Source organism: Meriones unguiculatus, chromosome 7, assembly GCF_030254825.1.
Source record: "Meriones unguiculatus strain TT.TT164.6M chromosome 7, Bangor_MerUng_6.1, whole genome shotgun sequence".
In the NCBI taxonomy this organism is placed as follows: domain Eukaryota; kingdom Metazoa; phylum Chordata; class Mammalia; order Rodentia; family Muridae; genus Meriones; species Meriones unguiculatus.
Window position 1 is genome coordinate 119,807,548 of NC_083355.1, and position 27,367 is coordinate 119,834,914.

General features: G+C 50.9%; 1 protein-coding gene across 5 annotated transcripts in view; it reads left to right on the forward strand.

Annotated features, from left to right (window-relative positions):
- Ptprn2 (protein tyrosine phosphatase receptor type N2) overlaps nucleotides 1-27,367 on the forward strand; it is a 695,760-nt gene that overhangs the window by 390,509 nt on the left and 277,884 nt on the right. The window lies entirely within an intron of this gene.

Here is a 27,367-nt window from a genome sequence, read left to right on the forward strand (position 1 = left end):
TTGCCTAAGGTTACTCCAACAGCGCCATCACATCCATGAAGAGACTGTATCTGGGATGCCAATCCAGCCTGCTCTGATGCTTTCACTGTCGCTTAGGGCTGTTCTGCTGTTCCCTACAGCAGAACCCAGCGAACAGCAGAAGTGGGCCTCAGGGTTACCAGTGGTCAAAGTCTGACTAGGTGTGTTCATGCTCTTTGCATCTTATTCAAGGAACTGAAATAAAAGTTATTTTTTTTTTTATTGTAACTTCATTTAACGCAAAGCAATAGCAAAAGCCAAAAACACTGTTAGCAGGGGCTGCAGATATGAGCCAATGGCTCAGAGCACATATAGCTCCTGCCGAAGACCTGGGTTTGGCTCTGACCACTCACATTAGGTGGCTGCTAACTGCTTCTGACTCGAGTTCCAGGGGATCCAGTGTTCTCCCGTCTGGCTCCCGTGAGCACTCACATAGAGGGCTTCTGTAAGGCTCTACCCTGCAGGGTATCAAAGCAGATGCTGAGACTTACGGCCAATCTTTGGGCAGAGTGCAGGGAATATTATGAAAGAAGTGGGAAATAGTAAGACCTGGAGAGGACAGGAGCTCCACAAGGAGAGCAACAGAACCAAAAATTCTGGGCCCAGAAGTCTTTCCTGAGTCTGATACTCCAACCAAGGACCATGAATGGAGATAACCTAGGACCCCTGCACAGATGCAGCCCATGGCAGCTCAGTGTCCAAGTGGCTTCCATAGTAATGGGGACAAGGACTGTCTCTGACATGAACTGATTGGCCTGCTTTTTAATCATCTTCCCATGAGAAGGGAAGCAGCCTTACCAGGCCACAGAGGAAGACAATGCGGCCACTCCTGATGAGACCTGATAGACTAGAATCAGAAGGAAGGAAAGGAAGACCTCCCCTGTCAGTGGATTTGCGGAGGGGCATAGGTGGAGAAGAGGGAGGGAGGGAGAGTTTGGAAGGGAAGGAAGGAGGGAGCTACAGGGTGGATACAAAGTGAATAAATATAATTAATAAAAATTAAAAATATTTTTAAAAATTCAACTCTCTGAAGAAAGAAACTGAAGAAGATATCAGAAGATGGAAAGATCTCCCATGCTCATGGATTGGTAGGATGAACACCATCTTCAACAAATGGCGCTGGTCTAACTGGATAGCTACATGTAGAAAAATGCAAATGGATCTATATTTATCACCCCGCACAAAACTAAAGTCCAAGTGGATTAAAGACCTCAACATAAAACCAGACACACTAAACCTGTTGGAAGAAAAAGTGGGGAAGAGACTAGAAGTCATTGGCACAGGAGACAACTTCCAGAAGAGAACACCAACAGCACAGGCTCTAAGAGCAACAATCAATAAATGGGACCTCATGAAAGTGAAAAGCTTCTATAAAGCAAAGAACACTGTCATCAGAACAAAATGACTACCTACAGACTGGGAAAGGATCTTCACCAACCCTATATCTGACAGAAGACTAATATCCAGTATATATAAAGAACTAAAGAAGTTAAAAAGCAATAAATCAAGTAATCCAATGAAAAATTGGGTACAGAACTAAACAGAAAATTCTCTGTAGAGGAATATCGAATGGCAGAGAAACTTAAAGAAATGTTCAACCTCCTTAGTCATCAGGGAAATGCAAATCAAAATAACCCTGAGATTTCACCTTATACCCAACAAAATGGGTAATATCAAAAATTCAAGTGACAATACAATGCTGGAGAGGATGTAGAGAAAGGGAACCCTCTTCCATTACTGGTGGGAATGTAAACTTGTACAACCACTTTGGAAATCAATCTGGCACTTTCTCAGATAATTAGGAATAGTAATTCCTCAAGATCCAGCTACACCATTCCTAGGCATATATTCAAAATATTCTCAAGTACACAACAAGGACATTTGCTAAACCAAGTTCATAGCAGCTTTATTCGTGATAGCCAGAACCTGAAAACAATCCAGATGTCCCTCAGTTGAGGAATGGATACAAAAATTGTGGTAAATTTATACAATGGAATACTACTCAGCAATTACAAACAAGGAAATCATGAAATTTGCAGGCAAATGGTGGGAAATAGAAAAGATCATCCTGAGTGAAGTATCCCAGAAGCAGAAAGACACACATGGTGTATATGCACTTGTAAGTGGATATTAGGCATACAACATAGGATGAACATACTAAAATCTGTACACCTAAAGAAGCTAAGCACGAAGGAGGACCCTGGGGAAGATGATCAATCCTCCCTCAGAAAGACAAATGGGATGGATATCAGAAGACAAAAACAGGAAACCAGGCAGAAGCTTACCACAGAGGGCTCGGAAAGACTCTACCCAGCAGTGTATCAACCCATAGGCTGAGACCCATAACCAAATTTTGGGCAGTGTGCAGGGTATCTTATGAAGAAGGGGGAAATAGTAAGACCTTGAAAGGACAGGAGCTCCACAAGGAGAGCAACAGAAACAAAAAATCTGGGCACAGGTGTCTTTTCTCCGACTGATACTCTAATCAAGGATCATTCATGGGTATAACCTAGAACCCCTGCTCAGATGTAGCCCATGGCAGCTTAGTATTCCAAGTGGATACCCTAGTAAGGGGAACACGGACTGTCTCTGACATGAACTCAGTGGCTTGCTCTTTGAACACCTCTCCCTGAGGTGGAAGCAGCCTTGCCAGGCCACAAAGGAGGACAATGCAGCTAGTCCTGATGACTCCAGATAAGCTAGGGTGGAAGAGAAGGAGGACCTCCCCTATCAGTGGACTTGGAGAGGGGTATGGGAAAGATGAGGAAGAAAGGGTAGGATTGGGAGGGAGAGAGGAAGGGGGCTACAGATGGGATACAAAATGAATAAACTGCAATTAATAGAAAAAAATAAAAATTTAATTTAAAAAACTGGGTGTTACCAGCCAGTAGACTTGGAAAATGCATTTCCTGCGACTCCCAGACTAGGCACGGTGCTCACATTGCCTCTTCCAGCTAAAGGCAAGAATCTGAGCTTCGCCAACCATGGCAGGAACTGTAGCGCCTTTCAGCAAGAACTCTGAGCAGCTGGTGGCCATACTCCTTGTGGTCCTCAGCTCCTCAGAGTTGGAGAATGCAGGCTCAGCATTCCCCTGCACCATCACTTCAGCGGTGTTGACATTAACCTGCAGGGTGAGCTGCATGTGCTTCCTCTAGGTACAGGCGATTCCCAACCTATCTCCTCATGACTATTCAGGGTTAGTTGAGATATGGCTCCACAGCAGAGCTTTTACCTAGAATGTCAGAGACGTGACTGCAAGCTCCAGTACTACAAAAATATAGACAAATGTGAATAAAGACTAAGACCAAGAGCTTTCTACGGGGATAGTTCCAAGTCGGTGAGTTTCAGACCAGTGTGAGCATTGGCTCTTCCTTATCCTGTTCTCATGTGAATTTCCTCCTGTGTGAACAAATTACGGCGTGACTATACTGTCCAGCACTCTAAGCCTGCTGCCAGCAGCACCTGCGTTTTGCAGGCTGCTTTCATTAGTACTGGCCTAAGCCCAGGATTACACTATTTCAAAAAAAAAAAATTGTTTTTTAGTGTGGAGAATGCTAGATACCACATGATGTCAAGTTCTGGGTCTAAATGCACTCACTTACTCAAGCATGTACCCACTGACACACAAGCACACACAAGCCACATCTATAAGCTATAAACAGTGTAAATACAATACTAGAGGAAAGGAGAGAGGGCCAAAAGTGTTTCCTTGTTGTATCCACGTTCTGGCCAGGCAGGGGAGGGCCTGTGGCCCGATGAAAGGCGGCTGCATCACAGAGGTGAGGTTCCATGAAGCCCAGGCAGCAGTGCCCCTTAGACTTTTCCTATGATGCCCTCATCAGCACTGACGTCCATGACATTGGCATCAGTGGGTAAGGTAAGTGGTAGAACTCACCCTCATGCAGTGAAGGGGCGAGTCCTAGAGAAAGGCATGCCATGCAGGTCTTCCTGAGGCCTCTCCTCCTGGCATGTGGATGGTATCTTTTCCTGTATCCTCGCATTCCTGTCAGCTGTCCTCCTCTTTTCTACTATTTCTAGAGCCTATGATGCCATCTGTCCTGTTAGATCAGGGATGTCTCAAGAACCAAACTGTGCCTCAGTTGCCACCTCTAAGGCCTTTACCTCCAAGTACAACACCCCAAAGGTATATAAGAACTTGAGTCCAGTGATTTGGGGAACAGTTCCACCAACAGCACAGCTCTGTCCTGCTTCTGCCACTCCTGCTTCTTCATCCCATCTACCATGAACACTTGCTGCCTTCTGTGCCTAGGCCACATGGGAACCATGCCAGCACCCCTTTGTGAGGTCACAGATGCCTGGCCTCACCAGTCTGGGCACATCAAAGAGTGTTCAGGTATTTAGGTATCTGTGGTCTGGTACATCATTTCCCTCATCCAAGTTATGTGCATGTATCCTAGAGGCACTTTTGGGTAGCTGTAGGCTTTGCTCAAAGGCATTTCCCAGGAAACCGTCTTTTATACAGACCTCTGTGTCCTGGTAGGCACTTTCATCCTTGGGAGAATGAGTGCAGGTAGCAATGTAGTCCTGGTAGGGATCTTCATCCCTGGGAGAAGGCACCTTCATCCTTGGGAGAATGAGGGCAGGTAGCAATGTTGCTTCCTCGGTGTCCAAGATGCAAGCACGGAACTGCCATTTTAGCTGCCCATTTTTCTAGCATAGTTACCTTAGTGTTAAGCCTACATGTGCCATGCAAGGCCCCTGGGTGCAAAGGTGATTGAAAAACTTTGTTTCTGTTCTGTCCCCACATCACAGGCTTGAGCTGGCATATGGTTCTATAGCAGCATGCTTTCCTCATGTGCCAACATGGGTTTGATTTCCATTAACCCCAAAGTAAAGACAGGCAGATGATAGAAGATAGGTAGATAGATAGACATGATAAATAGATGGCTGATAGAGGATAGATAAATGATAAATATGGATATTTAGATATGATAGATATAAATGACAGAGCTAGATAAGTATAGATAGACACAAATTAGAGATATACAGATAAATAGATATAGATAGTAGATACATGATAGATAAATATAGGTATATATAGATATAGATATGATAGATACAAATGACAGAGATAGGTAAGTATAGATTGATAGACATAAATTTGAGATTGATCTACAGATAGATAGATAATGAGCTTTTTACAGAGAGTTCCTTGTCAGGTGAAACTCCTAGGCCCACCCATGAAAACATCTGCTTTTTCCTGTCCTGTCCTCAGCTCAGCTTCTTCCAAAATGGTTGAGTTAATAAAGTACTGACTGTATTATTCATGTGTCAAGCTCACTGCCCTGTGCAATGATGGAATGTTTCCCTTAGCCCTCACCTATGTAGTGAGAATTTTGGAATTTTGGTTTCTTAAAAATGAACAAACAAACACAAAGAAATGTTCTAAGAACTTTTTTGTTCTAATCCCAGCTGTGGGAGTATGGGTCTGCTTCGCAGCAGCTGACTATGATCTGCCTCGTGCTCTGGCAGAGGTGCGGTTTTGCTGGTTGCTATTGGTCACAGTTTGTTGAGTACTCATGCATAAAGAAGAAATTAGATATCCTGATGGTGAAGATCAAACTTGCTCCAAGGAACTTGAGGCCCCTAATCAGGAGGAAGTAGCTTAAGAATAACGTTGCCCATTTTCCGACCCCTGACTTTATTCAGGGATCTTTTATCACTCCTGTCTATTGTTTTTGTCTTATATGTAGTGTTGGGGGGTTGAAAGGGAAGAAGAAAAGGGAGTGGAGAAGGGTGGAAGAGAGAAGAACCCACAAAGTGGTAAAACTCCAGCTGCAGACCTGAGCTGGCACTGTACTGCCCCATGACTGGAACCATCATTTCTCACCCGCCAGCTCTCCCCTTCATTTCTCACAGAAGAGGCATTTGAAAGTAAAGCATAGCTCCCCCCTCAGTAGAAGTGGCCAGCACTGGCTGTGGGCTGGTGCTTCTCCTCTGTAGTGGCCCTGAAGGTGGCAAGAGTGACAGCCTGGCTCCATCCTTGCACCTAGATGTCTGGGATTCAGACTTTTCCTGTACAGGCACATATCCCAAAGGCCAGTTCTCGGGGTGGCTGTGAACAGGCTTGAAGTGTGACCCACTCTGAAGCACATGACTGTGCCACGGGTCACCCTCACCAGTAGCCTCACTCCGGCCTGAACCTCACCATCAGTCTGTCCGATAGAAACCAGTCCCTTAGCACCACATTCCTTCTAGTTACAGAGTAGAGAAGGGTCACGGTGAAAAGGCTTCCGTGTCCATGCGGCACGTGTCTCGGGGTCTGGCACACACTCTTAGCTGGCCCCTGTGGTTTGCTTTGAGACCCTCCTCTAAAGCCAGCTTTGAACCCAGCCCCCCTCTGCCTTTGTTATTATTTTTGAAGTAATAATGTTAGCCTTTGTTTTCATTCCCTGGTTATTCCCTGGCTGCAGCCAGAGAGTTTATCCTTTGGCAAAAGAAAGCAGTTTTATTAGTGAGGAAAGTGGTTAATTAAAAAGAAAACTCAAAGGCTATAGTTTGTCGAGGAAGCAACTGAAATCCGTGTGTCAATCTTCAGCCACTTCCGTCCTCAGCTCAGGTGGGTGGTGTGGGTGCAGTGGGGTCCCGGGGACATGTGGTCATCTGTGAGCGGTTTCTCCACCACCGAGCATGGGAGCTCTCTCTAGGTGTGACTGTGGGCTGACTGGGCATGACTAGCTGATGACCCAACCAGCCCCAGCTTCCTCAAACACTTGTGTGTCCAAAGCCCACATGCGAGGAAACACCAGACTGTGTTCATGGAAAAGAATGGGAGAGGAGAACACAGGGTCTAAGCTGGTGTGAAGAAATGTAGTCTGGGTTCAGGAGAGTCTCGGCAGGGCACGCTCAGCCACCATTGAGCAGTGTCACTAGGTGTGCAGAGATGCGTTTGGGCTGTTGTCTTGAGGCAGGTGGGGGTGGGCAGGTGAATAGGGATGGCTACTGGCCTGAGCAAGGCAGGAGGGCTGACGACACTGCTTGTGTCCATCCTAGCATGGAGCATGACAACCCCATGGGGGGCAGTAGGAGACTCTGGTAAGCCCGAGCACTGGGTGAGGATGGGCCTTTGCCGTGATGAGGGTGTGGCCACTGTTGGGTCCTCAGCCTGGCTGTGTGCCATCTGTGCCTCTTGCTCACAGTGGCTGTAGCTTACTGTCCTCCATGGAACCCAGTTCACCTGTGAGCCACGTCAATGAGACTGACCTGAACACTACACTATCATGAGAAGATTATCTACCTTGAGCACAACCCTCTCTGTCAGGGAAGAAGGACACAGTCTGGCCAAAACTGCTTACAGTCTCAGAATTCAACCAGACTAGACTTAATTTCACAATCACCTGCACTAGACTCAATCTTCAGACTTGTGTGTTAAGTCAACACTTAAGCTTACACTTGTACCTTATATAGGTTAAGTGTCCCCAAGAGTTCACTGTACAGGGAGGTGAATGTTTCTGTTTGCTTGCAACATGGCCCAGGGTCACCTAGGACCCCTGGCCTCGGGATCCTGACAGAAGAACCTGTGGATAGCCTGGTCACTCCCACAGATTCCAGGTAGGAATTTGGATTTCCTATAGCCCCTTTTCTGTACCATAAGGAAACCAAACTATCTGGTCAGGCTCGGTCAGGATTCAGACTGAGCCTGGTTCCCTTGGCTTTCCTGTCAGACATTCCAGCTTTCTTACGCCAGGAAAGGCTGAGGGGTTGGTTCCTGGCTGTAGTGTGACCCTCTGGATCCTACCTGTGCTCACCTCCCAGCTCCTGCCAGCTATGGACTTGGGCATCTGTGCTTCCTCACCAACTGTGGTCTGTCTCCTCCTCATCCATCTTCAGGCACGGTTCTGACAGGGCTGTGAGGTCACTTGCTTCCCAGGCAGAGATGCGGTGGGTGCTGCACTCAGGCCCTGCCCTTTCTAAACAGGTGCTGCCCTGGGTGCTTTGGGCCCCTGATGAACTTGTGTGGACTGCCGGAGAAGCAGCTACAGAGAGGAGGCTGTGCTGTGGGCACTGCCAGGAGGACTAGTGTTTGCAGCCAAGCGAGGTCATCTACCAGTGTGAAGGATGTGAGGGGACTGCCGGCAGCAGGTTCTACACTGGGGCAGAGTCGATGTGGGGGTAAGGAGGAAGGGGGTCAGCGCAGACCAGAGCAGCTGAGCTCCCTCCCCTCCATCTGGGTCCTTTCTGCCTGCCAGATATCCTGCCTTCCACCCTTTCCCATGGGCCCTCGGTGGTTCTATTGACAGGTGTTGGTCTATACAATGCACATGCCACTTTTCTGCAGGAAAGGTCCCCAGGATGGATGGACCTTACACCTATCTCCCGTCCTGGGCCAAGCATCAGGCCAGGGAAGTAGGTTCTGCCATGTGACAGGAACGGAACAAGTGGGAACATCTGTGCCACCTTTCGGGGAACTTGAGGCTCAGCATGCAGTCCATGTGGGCCAGGGTGTGTCCCCTGCCACTGGCAAGGCCTACTGTGGCACATGGTCAGCCATGTCATGAGAGGGTCCCTGAGACCTTCCAGAGATGCTGGTGGCCCACAGTCTAGCCAGGGAATACTGCTGACACCCACTAAGGCATTCTGCAGGTCAGAGAGACTCAGCATGTCAACACACAAAACTGCAATTTCCATACATGTAGACAGCTCTCTGCCTGTCAAGGGAGTTGAAGCACTAAGTGGAGGCTTCCCTGGCCTGAGCGTGGGGTTTCAGCAGGATGGGGGAAAGCAGTTTCCTGTATGAAGGGACCACCCTCGTCCCTGGGTTTAAAGGAAAACAAAGCTTTCTGTAGTGTTAACTTTCCCTGGGAAGACAAAGAAATGTCTGATCAGCCCAGGGGGGCACAAGACAAAAGAGAAGATTCCACCCAAGTCTATGCTGGTGATCCAGTGAGTTTAATTAGTATCAGCCACTTGCAGGCAGCTACCCCCACCACACACACACCCACGCACGCACGCGCACACGCACACACACAGCAGTAGGTGATCTTTTGCAGAAGCAATGTCTTCAGTCCAGGAGGTCAGTCTGGTCGTGGTTTTGAAAATAACTTATTTTTTTTTTCTTAAACATGAGCATGCTGTTATGATTATGCTGGTCATGGTCCAGGAGCCAACTTTCCCTGAACATCTGGGGATACGTGGGTGGCTGTTCCCTGTCAGCACCGGAACACCCTGGCAGGTGTGCACACTGCATCAACACCCAAAACGACTGCTGCTTGGTCAGCTCCCAGACATCCCAGCACTGGAAGGGACCATGTCCATGGAGTTGGCCGGCTTACCTGGCCAGGGGCGTGTGAGGAAGGAGGATGTTCCCAGCTGTCTCTCACCAGCATCCCCTCCTTTCTCTAAGTGAAAACCTCTTCCTCCCTCCTCCCTGCCTTCTTCCTTCTCACTCCTTTCCTCTTTTCTTCTTTCCCTCACTCCTCATTTCCTTCCCTTCATCCTTCCACCCTCTTTCATCCCTTTCCCCTTCTTCTCTTCTCCACTTGGACAGCCCAGACACAGTGCTGGCCATCTGCCATAGCGTTTGAGCACTGCACAGACCCTCTAAGACCAGCCAGCCCGTGAAAAGACTGCACCTTAGCTGTGTGCTGTACAGGGGGGCAGAAGAGCCAGCCCTGCCAACCACTGTCAGCTCTGCCATGCCCTTGCTCCCTCCTGCTTTGTTCCCCAACCCCCAAGCTGGAGGAGGGCAGGGGGCACTGTTATCTTTTTTCCTACCCTTATATCAGCTCTTAGGGACTGTGCCATCTCATAGCTGCATGAGCTAGTGTCCAGCAGCTCTGGCACCCATGCTCCAGGGCCAGGGACACTCTCTGTACATGTTTAGAAACTGTCCTGGGGCCCCATGTCAAGTGTAAGATATGTGGGTTCTATGAAGTGCCCTTTCCAGGGGCCTGAATGAGTTACTCATCTGAGGCCTCCCTGACCCAGTGTTATCTGATGGCTTTTCTCTGAAGTGACACCTCAGCCGTGTCCGCCCCAGGTGCTGTCTGTCTAGAAGGGTAGCCTGCACGTCACCTCACAGGTGGAGGAAGGCTCTACTAAGAAATGAAATTTTCCTTTCACAGCTGGGAGACACAGAATTGGCTGTTTTTAGCAACGCCTAGCAAAAATTTTCTGGGCTGCAGAGAAAAGAGGTTGGGGAGAGGCAGGATTCGGGGGACAGGCCTCAGAGGTACCATGGCTGGTGGCTGAGAGACAGCAGCACAGGGACTTAGCATCCTAAGTCGTGGCATGACCTCTCTGCCAGCCCTCCCCTGCTTAGTGCTGTGTGGCCCTGGTGTGACAAGAACGAGTCTTTGCAGCTTCTTTTTTTTTTTAATGATAAAAAACTTTAATGAAAAAAATTTGTTTAGAAAGAAACTATACCCAGTAAAATGCAAAGAATTACAATCCCGTAACAATAAGTGAGGCAATAAAACACATTTGCTATGGTTTGGAATATTTCTTTTTCTTTTTTTTTTTTTTTTTTCAATGCAGTTTATTCAGGAACCTTGAACAATCCTCGGACCCTGGGGAAAGCCAGCCCACAGCTTAAATAGCCTCTGGGTAGCCAACCCAGGCGTGCCACGCTGGGAAGTGGAGCCACACCCTCCCCCTTGGTCTTCAGAAACTGTGAGCCCTGCCCTGGGGGAATAGGTGTGGAGATAACGCACAGGAGAGCTAAGGACCAGAGAGCCCTGAGACAGTGGGCCCTCCTCCTAAGACCCCTCACTCACTTCCCTTTGTTTTGGGTCCCTGTTATCAGGAGCACCATCTTTTGGTCAGGCACCGCCTGCAGCCCACTGACCTGGCATCAACACAGACAGTGAGCTGGGCAGCCCTAGACACAGGAGGTGGGGAGGCAGGGACCTAGCCATGCCTCCAATGGGAGTAGCACAGCTGCAAATCCATCCGGTTTCTCGGTTACAGGGAACCATGGAGACCTCCCACCATGAAAACCTGCCACTTAGAGGATCCTGTTGTCCACATGCCTGTGCCCAGGCAGAAATCTTACCCAGGATATGCTGACAGGCCACGTGACCCTAGCCAATAACCACCCATCATCATCCCTATGGATGACAGGTCCTTGTGTCCCAGCTAGGACCCAAAATGCTCCGTGGGGACTTTTGACCCTTAGGAAAAGGAAAATCCCTAGCTCTTAATTCTTAAATGCTCTATTTCAGATAGACTTAATCCACACATCAAAGTGGACCCCTATGGCTGTCTCCCAAGCATGTGACCTTCAAGGTTCACTTATAAGGTGAGGCTTGAGGCAGAGAGGGTCATTTCCTCTGGCAGAGGAATACACTTCCATGGGACGTTCCAGGGCTCAGGAGCATCCCACATCATCTGGGCCACTGAAGCTGCTGCTGCGTCCACAGGTGACCCCAAAGCCACCAGGCCTCCTCCGACTCAGGACCACCTGAGCAGGCTGGATGAGTGAGGCCAGAGGAGGGAGCTTCCATAGTCGCCTGCCCTGGTAGGAAATGTCTCCTCCTCTGCCTGAAGAAGTATTAGAGCACCTTCAAAATGCAGACTAAGGCATGGTTCAGTGAGAGAGCATCGCCTGGCATTCCAAAGGCTCAGGCTCCACCCTGAGCACTGCACATGTGCCCCCACAAGAAACATCTTTAATGAATAGCGCTTATTAATAACCACTTCCTTATTTCAATCGATCTCAGCATCAAAATACCAGCACTGGGCGAATGAGAATTTCAAGTGATGGAAATGGATGTGAGCCTCAAATAGCAAAGTAGAAGGGCAGAGCCAGCAGTGAGAATGTGAGGGGAGAAGGGCACCCCAAAGTGTGAGCTCTGTGAGGGGAGATGTATGTATGGTAGAAGAACCCTCCTCTAAATTCTGTTCTGTTCTGCTGTCAACCCACAGTGACAGAAACAAAGGAGCCCTACCCCTCTGGAACTCAGTTTCTAGCTGAAAAAAAAAATGGGACTAGCTGAACCCTTGGGTTGTCATTTGCATCCCGATTCCAAGTCCTCCAGACCTCACCTGTAGCTTCACTGTGCCTAATGGTGAAACCTTCCAGGCGCCTGTCTATCATGTGACAGGTTGCAGGTTGCAGGAGTGCCCACAGTGAGGCCATCTGCCTCGGGAACTGTGGTCTTTGTTGCCATCGCTGGCCCGCGAGAGTGATCCACATCCCTTCCTTCCCCTGCCACCCCCAGGGCAGTGTGCTTGCACTCTCCCTCTTCTCGCCAGGGCTACAGCAGGGTGCCCCAGGGCAACTCATGGTCTTCTAGTCAGGACCATATTTCTGCAGTGCCCTCCAGGGAGACCATGGATGTAGCCCAGGCTAGCCCCCTGACACTTGAGAAACAGGCTCACTGATTCTGAATCTTGTTCAGACACTTCCACATTCCCCTCTTGTGTTTTCAAGAACAAGCTTGTTTTACAATTAATGGACGGCATGCCTGCTGTGCTGTGTAGAGAGTGTTGGAAGAAAAGGTGAATAGAACTTTGGAGACTGCAGGGCCCAGTCTTGGGGTGACAGGCCCCCATCTCTCTCCTGCTGAGGATCCTGCAGCATGCTGCGTTTCTCCTCATCAGGCCGCTGTGAGTCACTCTCTCATTTCCTTCCCATTTTGAGTGATGCAGTGTAAGACGTCTAATGACAAGTAGAACAAATTCTGGTGATGAGGTCACCTTGGGCCTGCGTTATGTCTGAGTGCTGTTTTCCATAGAAATTAGTTGTGAAAGTGTGTCATGTGCTCAGAATCATGTCTGTCTTCTTCCCAGTGCATGCATTGATGGGCAAATAAGTTCTGACTTGCCAGACAGGACTAGTGTGGTCTGACCACTCCAGTTAGGCAACAAATTGGCTGTGAAGAAGCAGCTTCTGCTTTCATGGTGCAGGGAGACAGTGTGGGATGAGTGTGTTGCCTTTATGCAGAACTCACAGAGTGTTTTAGATAGAGGTCCAGACACCTTGCAGTACCTGCTTTTCTAAAGGGAGGCTTAGCAAGGGCTTGCCATGTTGCCGGAGTCATGGGAAGGGCTGCGGCAGCAGGTGGCTGGCTGACAAAGTGATCAGTGCAAAGGGAAAGTGCAGGGACTGGGGGGGGGTGGACTTGAAAACACTCCATCTCCTTGGAGATGGGCTCCAGGGTCCTCACAGGACCAGAATCTGCACATACTTGAGGCTGTGGGCACACCACATGGACATGTGCATCCTGCCATAGTGTGCGTCATGTCAAGGTGCTGAGAATACCTAGCTCAGAGTGCTATGCAATTAGTAGCTGTACTTACTGTTTAAGGAACAGTGGTAACGATGTCTTCCTGTCTGTTAATACTTTTGTCACTCTGTTCTAACCCTTTCTTCCTTTTCCACATTTATGCGTGTACACATGTTTTTGCTTGTGTTTGAGTGCATGTGTGTGGACATGACTACACACGGAGGCCCAAGGTTGATGTCAGGAATAATTGCTAATGGCTCTTTAACCTTATTCATTGAGGCAGCGTCTCTCCGGCCCGGAGCTCACTGATATGCTTAGTCTTACGAGCTGCCTGACTCTGGGATCCCTTGTCTCTGTACTATGAGGCTGGATTACAGGCAGACCCACCACAGCCACCTAGCGTTTAGAGTTTGGGGAATCTGAACTCTGGACCTCATCTTTGCACGGCAAGCACGCCAACTTCTGAGCCTGCTCCTCAGGCATTTTTCAGATGATTCCAACCTGCCTTGGTTGGAATCCATGGGCGAGGAAACCATTTTACGGGGTCTTGGGTGAGTGGTGGTTGGCTTGGAGGTTGGCTTGGAGTCAAAGTTCATTCATTAAGACAGATGAAGAATTATATGTCCTGGGAAGAAGACCTCCTCAAGGCAGGAGAGTGGAGTCACGGTTGGGGGTGGGGCACTGACAGGCTGTGAGGGTCAGAGATCTGAGGCAGGGGTGCCAAAGGGTGGCTGCTGCTGCCTATGAGTGAGCATGCAGATCTTGAGTGTTCCAAACAGCAAGTAATGGTTAGATCTGAGGTGGGAACACTAAAGCAGCTGCCAGCCATCCCAGAGTGTTTGTACAGAACCTGAGAGTCCTGGACACAAAAGTTACCGGGTGCCAGGGAGCAGAGGACCACCAACCAAAGAGGAAAAGAAACAACAACAACTTATCAGAACAAAAGCAGCTCTCACCAAGGGGAGGGGAGCAGTTCCAGAGGTGGGGTTCATCAGTGGCTCCTGGGGTCCAGTCAGCCTCAGACATCACCTCTTCCCACACTTACAGTCTCCTGTGAGTATCTCTGAAGCAAAGAGCAACCTTTCTTTTTTTTATTTATTACAATTTATTCACTTTGTATCCCAGCTGTAGCCCCCTCCCTCGTCCTCTCCCAATTTGTTCTCCTTCCCTCTTCTCTTCCTATGCCCCTCCCCCAGTCCACTGATAGGGGAGGTCCTACTCCTCTTACATCTGACCCTAGCCCATCAGGTCTCATCAGACTGTCTTTCATACTCTTCCTCTGTGGCCTGGTCAGGCTGCTCCCTCCTCAAGGGGAGGTGGTCAAAGAGCCAGCCACTGAGTTTATGTTAGAGACAGTCCCTGTTTCCCTTACTAGGGACCCATTTGGACACTGAGCTGCCATGGGCTACATCTGTGCAGGGGTTCTAGTTTATCTCCATGCATGGTCCTTGGTTGGAGTATCAGTCTCAGGAAAGACTCGTGTGCCCAGATGTTTTGGTTCTGTTGCTCTCCTTGTAGAGCTCCTGTCCCCTCCAGGTCATTTTATCTTCCCCTTCTTTCATAAGATTCACTGCACTTTGCTCAAAGTGTGACTATGAGTCTTGGCATCTGCTTTGATACCCTGCTGGGTAGAGTCTGTTTCCTGGATCAGCCCTACTTCCCCTCAGTTTGTTTTGTAAAATTGTCTAACGTTGTCCATGGGCACAAAATGGGTGATCTGGGTAATGGTACCTGGCCCCTCCACTTAGGGAACATGAGGAATGACGATGTATGTCCTGTTATAATCCTGAGAGTCTATTTTCTGGAGAGGAGGGGTACTGTAAGTGGCAAATCGAGAACTAGGCTTTGCCTCTGCATTCAGGAAGGCGGTCATTGGACCCATGGACGTCTCCATTCTGAAGATGTTGTGCCTGAGTCCCGGAACATCCATCCTGCATTCCTTACCATTCTTCTTACTCTGAATTCCCCTTCCTTAAACATTCCAGCCTTTCCCCTCCGGAAATAATGGCTGGCTCTATGCTCTACCCAAGATAAGCTGCCTTTTCTAATGAGTGTCTCTTCTCTGAGGTGCCTTGAGAATTCCTACAATTGTACTGATTCACCCTCCTTAGTGGGTCCTTACCACAAAGAGAGTGGGGTCCACCATTTCTCTGGGCCAAGTCCGGTATACTCACCATAGAAACTGTGTTTGCTAGAAGGCTGTGGCCTGAGGACAGTTAGGGTAAAAATGATGGACCCAGTACTTAGCTCATTGGAAGGTTAGTGTGGCGGGTACCATTCCCAGGTAAACAAAGGTCTGGTTGTGCCACAGGAGCACCAAGAATCATTCAGACGTTAAAATAAGATTGTGCCTGTGATTCTTTCGTGTCCACTGGCTCTTGCCCAATCCAGCCTGCTAGGCGAGATTGTTTTGGGAGGCAGTGGGCCCGCCAGCTCACATCTAAGCAACCAGAGGTATCGATGGGCAGGAAATAGTTTTCCCACAGTTGCCAGGCAGAGCTCTTGGAAGCATTTCACACACAGCTGAGGAGCCCTGTATGCACACTTCCTGACTTCACGTGGACCTTACAAGCGACTGACCATCCCTGGCCCGTACACTTATCACATCGATGGTGACACAGGCAGGGACCTGACAGGCTTTGGTTCCTGACATGGGCATCTGCAGGGGAAGGATCCAAAGGAGTGTCTTATCTGTGCTCAGAAAAAGAGGACAGCATTCCTGAGAAGGACTCTCCTTTGCACATGCTCAAGATGGCCCAGCTATCTTGATAGTCATGGGGTAGACAGACAAGAAGGGGTCTCTTGAGGGCTTTGACCAAAAGCAAACCTCTAGGATGGAGTGAGAAACCACACCCCCTCCCTTCAGGAGCTCCCTGCCTGACCTCGGAGAGAATTTTCTGGAGTGTGGCTGGATGGGTGGTGTGAGATGCTAGCTGGGTAGTCTAGAGGACATTCAACAGGACTTTCAAAACAGAAAAAGGCCTGCATTCAAAGCCTCAGAAAGAGTCAGTCCTGGTGGTCCAGAGGTCCTCCACCACAACTAATAGAAATGGTCTCTCCCAGGGAGTCTGTGCCTCCTCCATCGGCTTAGTTGAGATGTCTTTTAAGTAGGACATTTATTCTCTCTGCTTTCCTGGGAGACTGTGTACACCAGACACAGTGGAGGATGAATTGAATCCCCGGGGCTTCAGAAACTCCTCGGGGACTTTTGTTTTGGCTGGCTCTTCCTCGACCTATATGCATCTAAGTGTTTTAAATCTAAGAGCGATTTAATTAAAAGGGGTTTTCATTACCCCTTGCATTTGTTCTGTTTGTCAAAGCAAGGCTTCAACCCGTTCAGTGAGTGTTCGCCCATCATAGTAGCAAAAGGGTGTTAGGTTACTTCAGTCAGGGGGTAAGATGGACCTGTCAGTCTCCCCCGATGCTTCCTCTATCTGCGTGCCACGGGAAGCAAGTGGTTGCTACAGTGATAAAGCTTTTGACAGTCTCTGCCTCACTCAACTACTTGGGTCAGGGCCTCCAACAGTCCTTCCTCTGCGAGATTTCCGATGGAGTTTTCCCTTTCCAGCTGGTACATTTTGATGGAGGGCTTGAACGTTTTTCAGTATGGACACTAAGGCGACCACAGATGACCCTTGTGGCAATCCACCATCCATGATGACTCAGACCACCAACCTGTCCACAGTCCTCCTCTGTCGTGAGGAAAGTGAGACAGAATCCTCCAAAGGAGGGGAAACACTCCAAGATGCCAGGGCAGCCCTGTCTTCTAAACGCCTCCCTCGAAGCCCTCTTCCTTCTGGCGCCCTCAGCAGTATGTGACGGCCGTCTCCCGGTGAAGCAGAACTCCATCCGATAAGTCTACGCTCTCAGCCAAGGTGCTCAGCAGCTCACCCTCCTCTGGACAGCAGCATGAGCACGCAGTATCACACATGAATGTTGGAAGTCTGTGTGTTTATTCGCCAGTTGCCCTTGTTAGGGAATCACCTTTTTCAGTTGAGTCCTTAAGGGACACTAGGCCATTCTACTAGGAGAACCTAATGTTTTATCCTCTTGCTGTCTGGTAGCCAGTGTCCCTCACAGCCAAGAAACCCACAGATGTCTCAGGCCTATACTGTCAGGGGTTTTGCTGGAGTCAATTTGTGTGCCTCAGGGACCAGAAGTCCTGCTGTGGCAATTGGCCTCCAGTATCCCATCCACCCCGTAGCCACGTGTTCCCCACGTTTAAACCCTTCATAATCCCCAAAGAAAGTAGAAGGTTGGCTGACTAAGGGGTAGTCTCCCCAGCTGTGGCTAGAGGTCTTCTCACTGTGGGGCGTTTCTCAGACCTCGGAGTCCTCCACTGTGATCCTCAGTCAGTTATGTAGACCTTAAGCAGAGCGCTTCACATTCCCATAGGGGATGCCCAAGTCCCAGTGGGAGGGGCCCTTAATTCCTAGGTGAGACCCCACAAATGTTAAGGGTGGGTGAGTGAGTGGTGGTTGTCAAGATGTAGTGCTGAGTTTGCTCCTTTGCATCCTGGGAAGAAGACTCACCCAATCAGTAAAGTGACATGACAGTTGGAGAGAGGGGCACTGGAAGGCTGTAACTGCGAGAGATCTGACACAGGGACATGAAAGCAGCAGCTATCAGGGGAGAACCTGACAGAGATCTGAGGCAGGGATGCCAAAATGGCAGTCCTACTGCTGGGGGGGTGACATTAGCGATCCTGAGGGGTCCCAGATAGGAAACATTACCTACAGACCCTGCTGCAGAATGTTAAAGCAACCACAGCGCCGGGCAACCTCCAACAATGAAAGAGGAGGGAGGAACCAGAACACAAAAATTACAGATTGAGGGGGACACCATCACAACGAGCAACACCAGCCACAAAGAAACAGGCAAGCTTCTTAAAACAAAGAGTTCCCATCTAGGAGGAAGGAAAGGCCCCCAGAAGTGGGAGTCCTGCTGGGAATTTCGGTAGAGAGAATTATTTTATAGTCTTCTTCCAACCCTCCTCACTCGATTCCCTCTCCTCAGTGGCTGGCTCTGCCTAGGGTACTTTCTTGGGTAAGGTTCTTCCCCCGTTCCGTTTCCATTTGCAGCAGTTGTAATCTTCTGGGGAGTTACAGGGCTAACCCCCGAGCAGGCTTTCTGAGAGGGTCACTGCTTGTTTTCCAGAGCGGCCCGAACTTCCCACACTCTCCTGTACTAGGCAGGGAAGTGGCATGATGGGCAGTGGAGAGCACCAGGATGAGGGGTGACGAGCTACGTTTGGTGTGTGAACAACTCAGAGCAGCCTTGCCACCGTGCCCAGGTCTGTAGAGTTAGTCAGGGCGGCCCTGCTCAGGTCACGTAGGTAGTTGTAGGTGGCAGGTCCTCTAGGAAGGTCACCCCTCTCTAAATGGCCATCGTCACCTGGACACCTTCCAGTAACAGAGTTTATCTGAGGGAGGACAGCATGCTGCTGCTGACCCTTCACTCCTGGGAGTACAATGCTTCCTGGTGGTGCTCATCTGGGCATGCTCAAGCAGGCATGCTCACCTCCACGTTGCTTAGGGCCTGCTGAGTCAGGAGGCAGTAAGTTCTTGGAGAACGTGGCACCCCATTTGTGTCCCCTCATGAGGCTGAGGAGGCCCCTGCACTGTTGCACGGGACCAGCCACACCCGTGGCTGAGGGCCCAGCTGTGTCTGGACGGTTGGCAGTGACAGACCACAAGGCCATCCCAGGCCGGCATCATATGCCGAGCGAAAGGAAGCCACAGTGGAAGGTAGTGTCAGCGGGTAGCCTGGCTTCAGGCGCAGTGTGTAGGTGCATGTATGCATCACCCCCCATGCCATCCCCAGCCATGCATCCCTGGGGGCCTGCAGCTGGCTGGATGAGCTATCCTGCGGGCCTAGGACCTCTCAGGCTGCGCTGCATGCATGGCTGCCCAGCCTTGTCTCTTCTGAGCACAGCTGAGTGTGTCAACAGTAGTGCAGAGTCCTCGGAAGCTCTATTAAAGTGGGATGAGCATCCCTTCCTTCCTTTATGATTCACTGGGCTTGGGTGGGACCCCAATTTGCATTTCTAATACTGTGTTTGGCACAGCTGCTGAAAAAAAATTCCAGTGACATGACAAGCCACTTTTCATTTCCATCAGTGCTGATTTCTACCAAGTTATCCAAAGCAGGCAGCCATTCAACATTATAAAGCTTTCCGGGAGATCCGTTCATCCTTGGGGAAATATACTGTGTTAATAATCTAATGCAGTGTAACAAACTGCCGCAGGACAGCTGAAAACAACAAACATCAATCACCGCCCGCATGTGGTCACAAGTCCGGCAGCTGCTTGCTGAGATGGTTGACTCATGTTCCCCATGGGCCGAGAGCCTGCTGGCCTGTGCACCACTGGAGCTGAAGCGTGTGCCCAAGAGGGAACATGACAGCTCGTAGTCAGGGCTCTGGCTCTTAGCTGTGTAAACACTGGCAGGACTCTTGTGACAAGCAATTGGCTTCCCATGAGCAAGTGTGCAACAAAGAAAGGAGTTGAGTAGAACTTTACCAGACCTTTATGAATTGGTCTCTTCCATCTCATTCTGCCTGGTGGACACGGGTCCCACAGTCTAGTTAGTCTCGTGAGGGGAATTCAGCCTACTTCCCATAGGGAGCAGCGCCAAACATGTCAGGGACATCACAGACGCTGGAGAAATGAAAGCAACGAAAAGGGAGCTATCATTCTGGAATGCTTCTTCCTTGGGTAAGGGGCCTATGTATTAGCTAGGCGACCTTAAACAGATGCCCCTATTTTACAAACCTATAAAAGGGGCAGATAACTGCATTGTCCCTGTGGGACTCTGATGAGTAATTCAGGATGCAGGAATCTATAGTAATGGCTGGTAGCAAGACAGTGTAGCTGTTAACATCGCCATTGCCACTATGCTCTTCATGAGGATAGTGATCTCCTTATCCTCAACATCATCTTTGCCTTTACCGTACTTATTGTTACCACTGCCACCATATTATCACGTTAAAACTCTCGCCATCACCACTGCTACCATTACCTTCATCATCACCATCTTCATCACCACCCGCCATTATCGGCCTCATGTTCACATTCACTATTATCTTTATAGCTGTCACCATAACCATTACCATCACCATCATCACCTTCACCATCACTATCACCACCATCTTCTTCACCATCACCGTCACCAGTGTCACCATCATCATCTTCATCACCTTCCTCACCAATGTCACCATCATTCTCATCTCCATCACCCTCATCAACAACAGGGGAATAAGGATATTCTCTTACCTAATTTCTAGCTAGCACAACTTTCTTTGGGGTGCTTCTTAGGCAATATACTTTCTGTCTTTTAAAATCTTTTGAAATATTTATCTCTTGCTTTTTTTATCCATGCAATAGGCCTTCACTAGCCACCTAATACACACAGGGTACTGTAGTAGAGTATGAACTTACTAGAGACAAATATTCTACCCAGGGACCTCCACATAAGTGCTCTGAGATTCGGATCCATCCCACCAGTGAACTAGTGAGGTCATGCCCTTCCTTAGCTTGGTGTGGATGAGGGGAGACGCAGGCTCTTTTCTGAGGATGGCATTGTAATGCTGCCTCAGCCTTGTTGAGAGCCTGAGAAGGAGGCTGTTGGAATTGGCAGTTCAGGCCAGGTCTTCAGCCCGCACAGGTGGAACCGTATCTCTGGGAGCGTCTATGAGGGCATTTCCAGAAAGGTTCAACAGAGGAAGGATGTGTCTGTGAATGAAAATGGGGAAAGGACTGAGTACCACCTCCTCAAGCTCCCTGGGATGAAGACTGCTGTTCTTCATCCTCTTGCTGCCATACCCTCCCCAAAGTGATCCACTGCACCTCAGACGTCCTCCGCAGCATCGCCTTTGCAGGTACTCTGTCATGGCAGTGAGAAAACTGATGCAGGCAGCACGCACTGCCTGCCACATATGGTCCACTTGACCCAAATCAGTGTAGGCTGTCTGTGCTCCCTTCCTACACCATTTTTCTTTGAGTTTCCAGTAGTACCTGTGGGGAGAATGATTTGGTCCTAGTCGCTGAAGTATAACCAGACAGTGTGATGCCTCACTAGAAGCTCCCTCTCTGCCCCCGGCCCCAGCCTCTTGCTCCCATCTGTTCTCTGGCCTTAGTTTCCAGCTCATGCAGAGACCACGTCTCTCTGCTCCCTGGAGACGCTGGAAGCTCTGACTGTGGAGCTTCCCTGCGAATTGGCTTCCACCCGCAAGCCTGAGCCCAGACCTATCTTCGTGGCTCCTGTGAGCATCTTCACCCTTCCCTCGGGAGTCTGTCCCAAGCCCCAATCTGAACCACACCATATCCTGCACCCCTAGGACTAACTCATATTCTCAGCCCAAGCCTGCACCGCATTCTGAGGTGCTCTCACTCCTTTGTTGATCTGCAAGATCAGTTTAGTGCTGCCTCTGACCACAGATAGCTCATCGCATGCAGCTGCCCACAGCAGCTCTGAGAAGCACTGCAACCCCCCCCCCCCCCCCAAGCTCTGTGTATGTCCAGGTAGCAGCCTCTCTACCTTGGGGTTGGGTCCTGGGGAGCAAACGCTGCCTGCGTGTGCCGTGAACACACAGTCTGTGAAAGCGTTAAGTGATTATATGGTTGGAGTATTGTAGCCTTTATCTTCTGTTCTTATTCATTTTTAACTGAAACCGCTATATCCCTTGCTCTGCCCATGAGTACATCTGCAAGCTGGTTAGGCCTATGACAGCTCGTGGCATGCCAGTCGCCTTTCTGGATGAACTTTAATTTCATTCCAGTAACTTCCTTCATCCGGAGCTTAGGTTTGGAGCCTCTGGGTTTTAGAGCAGAATATCCATTTCCTCTACCTATCAGTGCCCCCACCTCACACCCCATGGGGTAAATAAGAGCAATAATCTCACATATCTTCAAAACCTTCTGTTAGTTTTGTCTTAACTGCTCTTGAATATTTTGCCTCAGTTAGCTAGTGCACATTTATTGGTGGGGTAAGCTGAAAGAGGGTGCTTCCATGTGTGTGTAAACAGCGGCTCCTGGTCAGATACCTCAAGGGCTGCAGAGGTAAAGTAAGCGGAGGTGGGTCCACGGCCAGGCTTGGCAGCCTCCTGGTCGCTGCGGGATGTGCCTCGCAGTGCGGGCAGAGGCAGAGTGCCCAGGGGAAATCTCTAAACTGCACTTCAAGGACACGTTCCCCTGAGTGAGCCTTGGAGTAGATTTTAGCATGGTGCTAAGGTTGAAGACTCAGAGCAGAGGAGATGAGGACAGGGGCCACATGGACATGATCTGGGCAGCTGCTCTCGGGACAAACCTTCCTACTCCAGGGGTGTTCCATACCATGTTCATAATGGTACAATATGGTGCCCGGTGGACCACTAGGGTAATACATAATGAGGGAGGCTCCCTGCTCTGGGCTCAGTCCCAGGAAGTGGAGCACCCAGTGACGAATCCTCAGTAGCGGCTGTCAGGCGTCTTTTGAGGGAGGAGTGAACTCAGCTCTGTTTTAGGGAGAGTAAGCTGTGCCAAGTTGAGATGAGTTCTGCTGAGGACCCCGTTCGCTGGTGCGTCCCCAGGGGCCACGTGCTGGGGGCCTCTGCTGTCATCCCTCCAGCCTGTGGGGACCCTGACAGCTCAGCAGCAGCCCTGCCTCTGGATTAGCAGAGGCTCCGTTCGGTGACAGGAGTCCCTTCTGGGCTCCAGTCCTGCCGTCTCTGTACATCCTTTTCCCAGCATCAAGGAAGCCGACTGTCCACTGTGACCCAGGCTGTTTCACCGTTCTCTAGTCCCTGTGCCAATGTCTGCCCTGATGGGCCCAGCTCTGGGGACCGCATGCCCAGGCTGTGAACTACTGTAGACAGAGCCCTTGCTGGCCCCCAGCTCTCGCAGGCACAGCAAGGGGCCTGAGGCTGCCGGAGGAGTCCAGCAGGAAGGGAGGACAGGCCCAAGTGGGGCGGCCTGGTGTGCCCTGGCCTGACGGAGGAGATACTGGCCCAACATGTGCTGACCGTGGCACCAAGGCATGGCCTCAGGACAGTGTCAGTCCAGGTGCCGCTGCCGCAGATGGTGGACTGGCTCGGTATTGAATGTCCCTGCAGGTTCGTGTGATTGAACACTTTGTCTCAGCTGGTGGCACTGCTTTTTGTTTTGTTTTTGTTTTGGGGGTTTTTGGGTTTTGAGGATTTGGGGGGGTTGGAGGTAAGGTAGCCTGACTGGAGAAATTGGGTCACTGGACGTCAGGAGCTGTTTTCTGTGCTGTTTCTGCCTCCCGGCCTGCGGAAAGTGACCCAGGATCTGGCCTCTGGAAGCTGCTCCAGCTGCCATGTCTTCCCTGCTATCCCAACAGCTGGGAGAGGCACCTCCTTCCCTGAGCTGCTGCTTGGTGGGTCTCCAGGGTGTGGGGCTGGGGTGTTCCTCTGTGCCAACTGGTGAGTGCGTTCTGCAGCTGGGAATTCTGCATTTTTCTCAGCTGGGGCTGCCGGGACAGTGGGGCAGCCAGCGCCTCAGGCCCTGAAAGGACAGAAGGAGACAGCGGGAAGTGATTGTAGGCGTTATGACAGGATAGCATCTAATCCGGATTAGATCTTCCATTAAAACCTGCTCAGAATTTGGGGTACAGAAACAGAGACCAAACGTTGGTGTTTGGAGTGACTCAGGGCAGGTGAGTGTGACGTCAGCCAGGCCTGGGCCTTGGCTTACACCGTCAGCCAGAGATCAGCCTTCGCTCATCCGTCCCTTCTCCCTGTGTCAGGGAGTCTGTCAGAGCAGGGTAAGCACGGCCTACGTGCTGGGCTGCCTCGGCCATTCCCCTGCCCAGAGCAGGCAGCTGCATTCCAGTAGGCAGAAAAGGCCCAGGGCCCTTCCCGTAGAGCTTCTCAGCCTGCGAACGCTGCGGCCCTTCAATCCAGTCCTCGTGTTGCGGTGATCCCAACCGCAAAATTGTGTTATTCCTACTTCACAGCTGTCATTTTGCTCCTGTTACGAACAATAATGTAAATGCAGGATATAAGATCAGGAGCCCTGTGTGTGTGTGTGTGTGTGTGTGTGTGTGTGTGTGTGTGTGTGTGTGTGAGCCCTGTGTGTGTGTGGGGGGGGGAAGCCCTGTGTGTGTGTGTGTGGGAGCCCTGTGTGTGTGTGGGGGGGAGCCCTTTGTGTGTGTGTGTGTGAGCCCTGTGTGTGTGGGGGGGGGGAGCCCTGTGTGTGTGTGGGGGGGAGCCCTGTGTGTGTGGGGGGAGCCCTGTGTGTGTGTGTGTGTGTGAGCCCTGTGTGTGTGGGGGGGAAGCCCTGTGTGTGTGTGTGTGAGCCCTGTGTGTGTGTGGGGGAGCCCTGTGTGTGTGGGGGGGAGCCCTGTGTGTGTTGGGGGAGGGGATATGTGCGCCCTGTGTGTGTGTGGGGGAGCCCTGTGTGTGTGTGTGTGTGTGTGAGCCCTGTGTGTGTGTGGGGAGCCCTGTGTGTGTGTGTGGGAGCCCTGTGTGTGTGTGGGGGGGAGCCCTTTGTGTGTGTGTGTGTGAGCCCTGTGTGTGTGGGGGGGGAGCCCTGTGTGTGTGTGTGGGGGAGCCCTGTGTGTGGGGGGGAGCCCTGTGTGTGTGTGTGTGTGTGAGCCCTGTGTGTGTGTGGGGGAAGCCCTGTGTGTGTGTGTGTGAGCCCTGTGTGTGTGTGGGGGAGCCCTGTGTGTGTGGGGGGGAGCCCTGTGTGTGTTGGGGGAGGGGATATGTGCGCCCTGTGTGTGTGTGGGGAGCCCTGTGTGTGTGTGGGGGGGAGCCCTGTGTGTGTGTGGGGGGAAGCCCTGTGTGGGGAGGGAAGCCCTGTGTGTGGGGGGGGAGGGGATATGTGCGCCCTGTGTGTGTGTGGGGAGCCCTGTGTGTGTGGGGGGGAGCCCTGTGTGTGTGGGGGGGAGCCCTGTGGGGGGGGGGGTGTTGGGAGCCCTGTGTGTGTGTGGGGGAGCCCTGTGTGTGTGTGGGGGAGCCCTGTGTGTGGGGGGGTGGGTGTTGGGAGCCACGCCCCACAGGTGGAGATCCAGTGCCTTATAGAAGCCAGCCAACCGCTGCTTGTCAGGCTGGCCACTCACACTGTCCCTGCCTGGGCCTAGCCCCTGCTGTCTGGTCCTGGGTGTCCTGTTCCCACCAGCGCCATTTCCACTGACTTCCCTCCTCCTGCCACTGTCAACCCCCTTCCCTAACCAACACATGGGTCTGTCCAGAAAGATGAGCCCCCCCGCCCTGTGTACACCCCCCTGTGTACACCCCCCGCCCTGTGTACACCCCCCGCCCTGTGTACTCCCTCCCCGCCGTGTGCACACCCCCCACCCTGTGCACACACACCCCCCTGTGTACACACCCCATCCGCTGCACTGTCACTGCTTCTCGAGGTCTGCCAGGGTTGGGAGGAGGCAAGCTGCACCGGTGGAGAGGAGCCTAGATGTCTAGAAACTGCCTGGACTGCTGTCATGACTTGGACATTGCTGGCTGGGAACCTCGTGCAGATAAGCATTGTCACACTTCCCAGCTGTCCACCCAGCTCTGGCTCTGCTCCTCTCCCACCTTTATTTCCAAAATCCAATTGAATCCGGCTACTGTGGGATGGCAGACAGTTTCCCTCTGGAAATGAAATGAAATAAAATAAAATATTGAGATCTAGGTTTGCAGCTGAGCATGGCTCCATGCACATACGTACTCAACACACATTTCTGTAGATTCTTTTCTTCTACCAAGTGTTAACAAGAAACTCATTTAGTTAGTGATTGTGAGTGTGAGTGTGTGTGTGTGTGTGTGTGTGTGTGTGTGCATACCACGTGCACCATGGTGCATGTGCAGAGGTCAGAAGACAGCTGGTTCTCTCCTTTCGCCATGTGGGCCCTGAGGCTTGAATTCATGTTGCCAGGCTTGGCGGTGGATACTTTCATGAGCTGAGCTACCTTGCCATGCTTTAACAAACCTTTTAAACTTAATGGTGGAGACTGGTGAGTTGGCCCCCCAGGAGTTAAAAGCACTCACCACTCTTGCAGAAGACCTAGAACCAGTTCCAAGCTCCCATCCCATTTCAGAGGCCTCACAACGCCCTGCAGCTCCAGTTCCGGAGATCTAACACCCTCTCTAGGCCACTGAGTGTGCCTGGGAGCACAGCTCCAAGCTCTCAGAGAGACACATAAACAAACACCCTCTTCAGTTGCTTCTGCCCCCGTGCTGGCAGTAAATGAGACGCACGAGCAGGGTTCTGGCCCAAGGTGTCTGTCGCTGGCTTCTGGGTGCTCTACCTTGCTGTGGTCCCGGCGGATGTGGGCCCGGCTGCGCTGTGCACGTCCCGTGTGTGTCCCTGTGCACACACACAGGGCTCTCCTTGCCACAGTCTTTACCACTTGGCATTTGTGTCTTAATCAGTGTGCAAGAACACACTTCATCATGAGGCGGGTGGCAGTCCTTCGTGATGCCCCGGTTAATTAATGCTGAGTGCCGAGGGGCTTCTCCATTTACACCAGGTGCATTTGCTGTGATTAAGGCTGCCACAGAAATACCAGAGGAATTAATAATGATTAGGCTGTTACTTCCTAGTGGCACTGGGAACTCGGAGATCTTCACTTATCCACCAAGAGCATGGCCTCTCTGACGTGCTGACGCCTGAACCGGACGCAGTCAGCCGAGAAGACGGGGCCCCTGGACCCACCACTTGACATTCTGATGTTCAAATCCATCTTTCTTCCAAAAGTCTTCAATTTAGGAGTCATGGTGGGTTAGAAGGGAAAACCTTTAATCGTTTTTATATCTAGGGGTCTTCTGTGTCAAGATTTAATTTGTTCATTCTGAAAGTGCTGAATCCAGCTATAGATGTACCAAATATCCTAAAAAGAAGGTGATCTCTCAGACCACTAACAAAGGAACACCTCGTGCCCAGGCCAGGCTGTGAGGCACATTACCAAAGCTGGGCATAGACACAGCTGGGAGCAGGAGAGGAAAGCTTTCTGCAGAATCGTCAGAAGTGGTCGCAGGAGAGGTGAGGCTTGGCGCTTCTGAGGCATCGGGGAGTGTGTCAGGCAGCCAGAGGGGCAGCCTGCACAGAGGGGTGGCCTGGATAGAGGGGTGGGTGGGACGGAGTGTTATACCAGGGACAGGGGCCAAGAATGTGATGGGGCTCTAATGACTTGCTATGAGGACTGGAAGGTAAGGCCAGGAG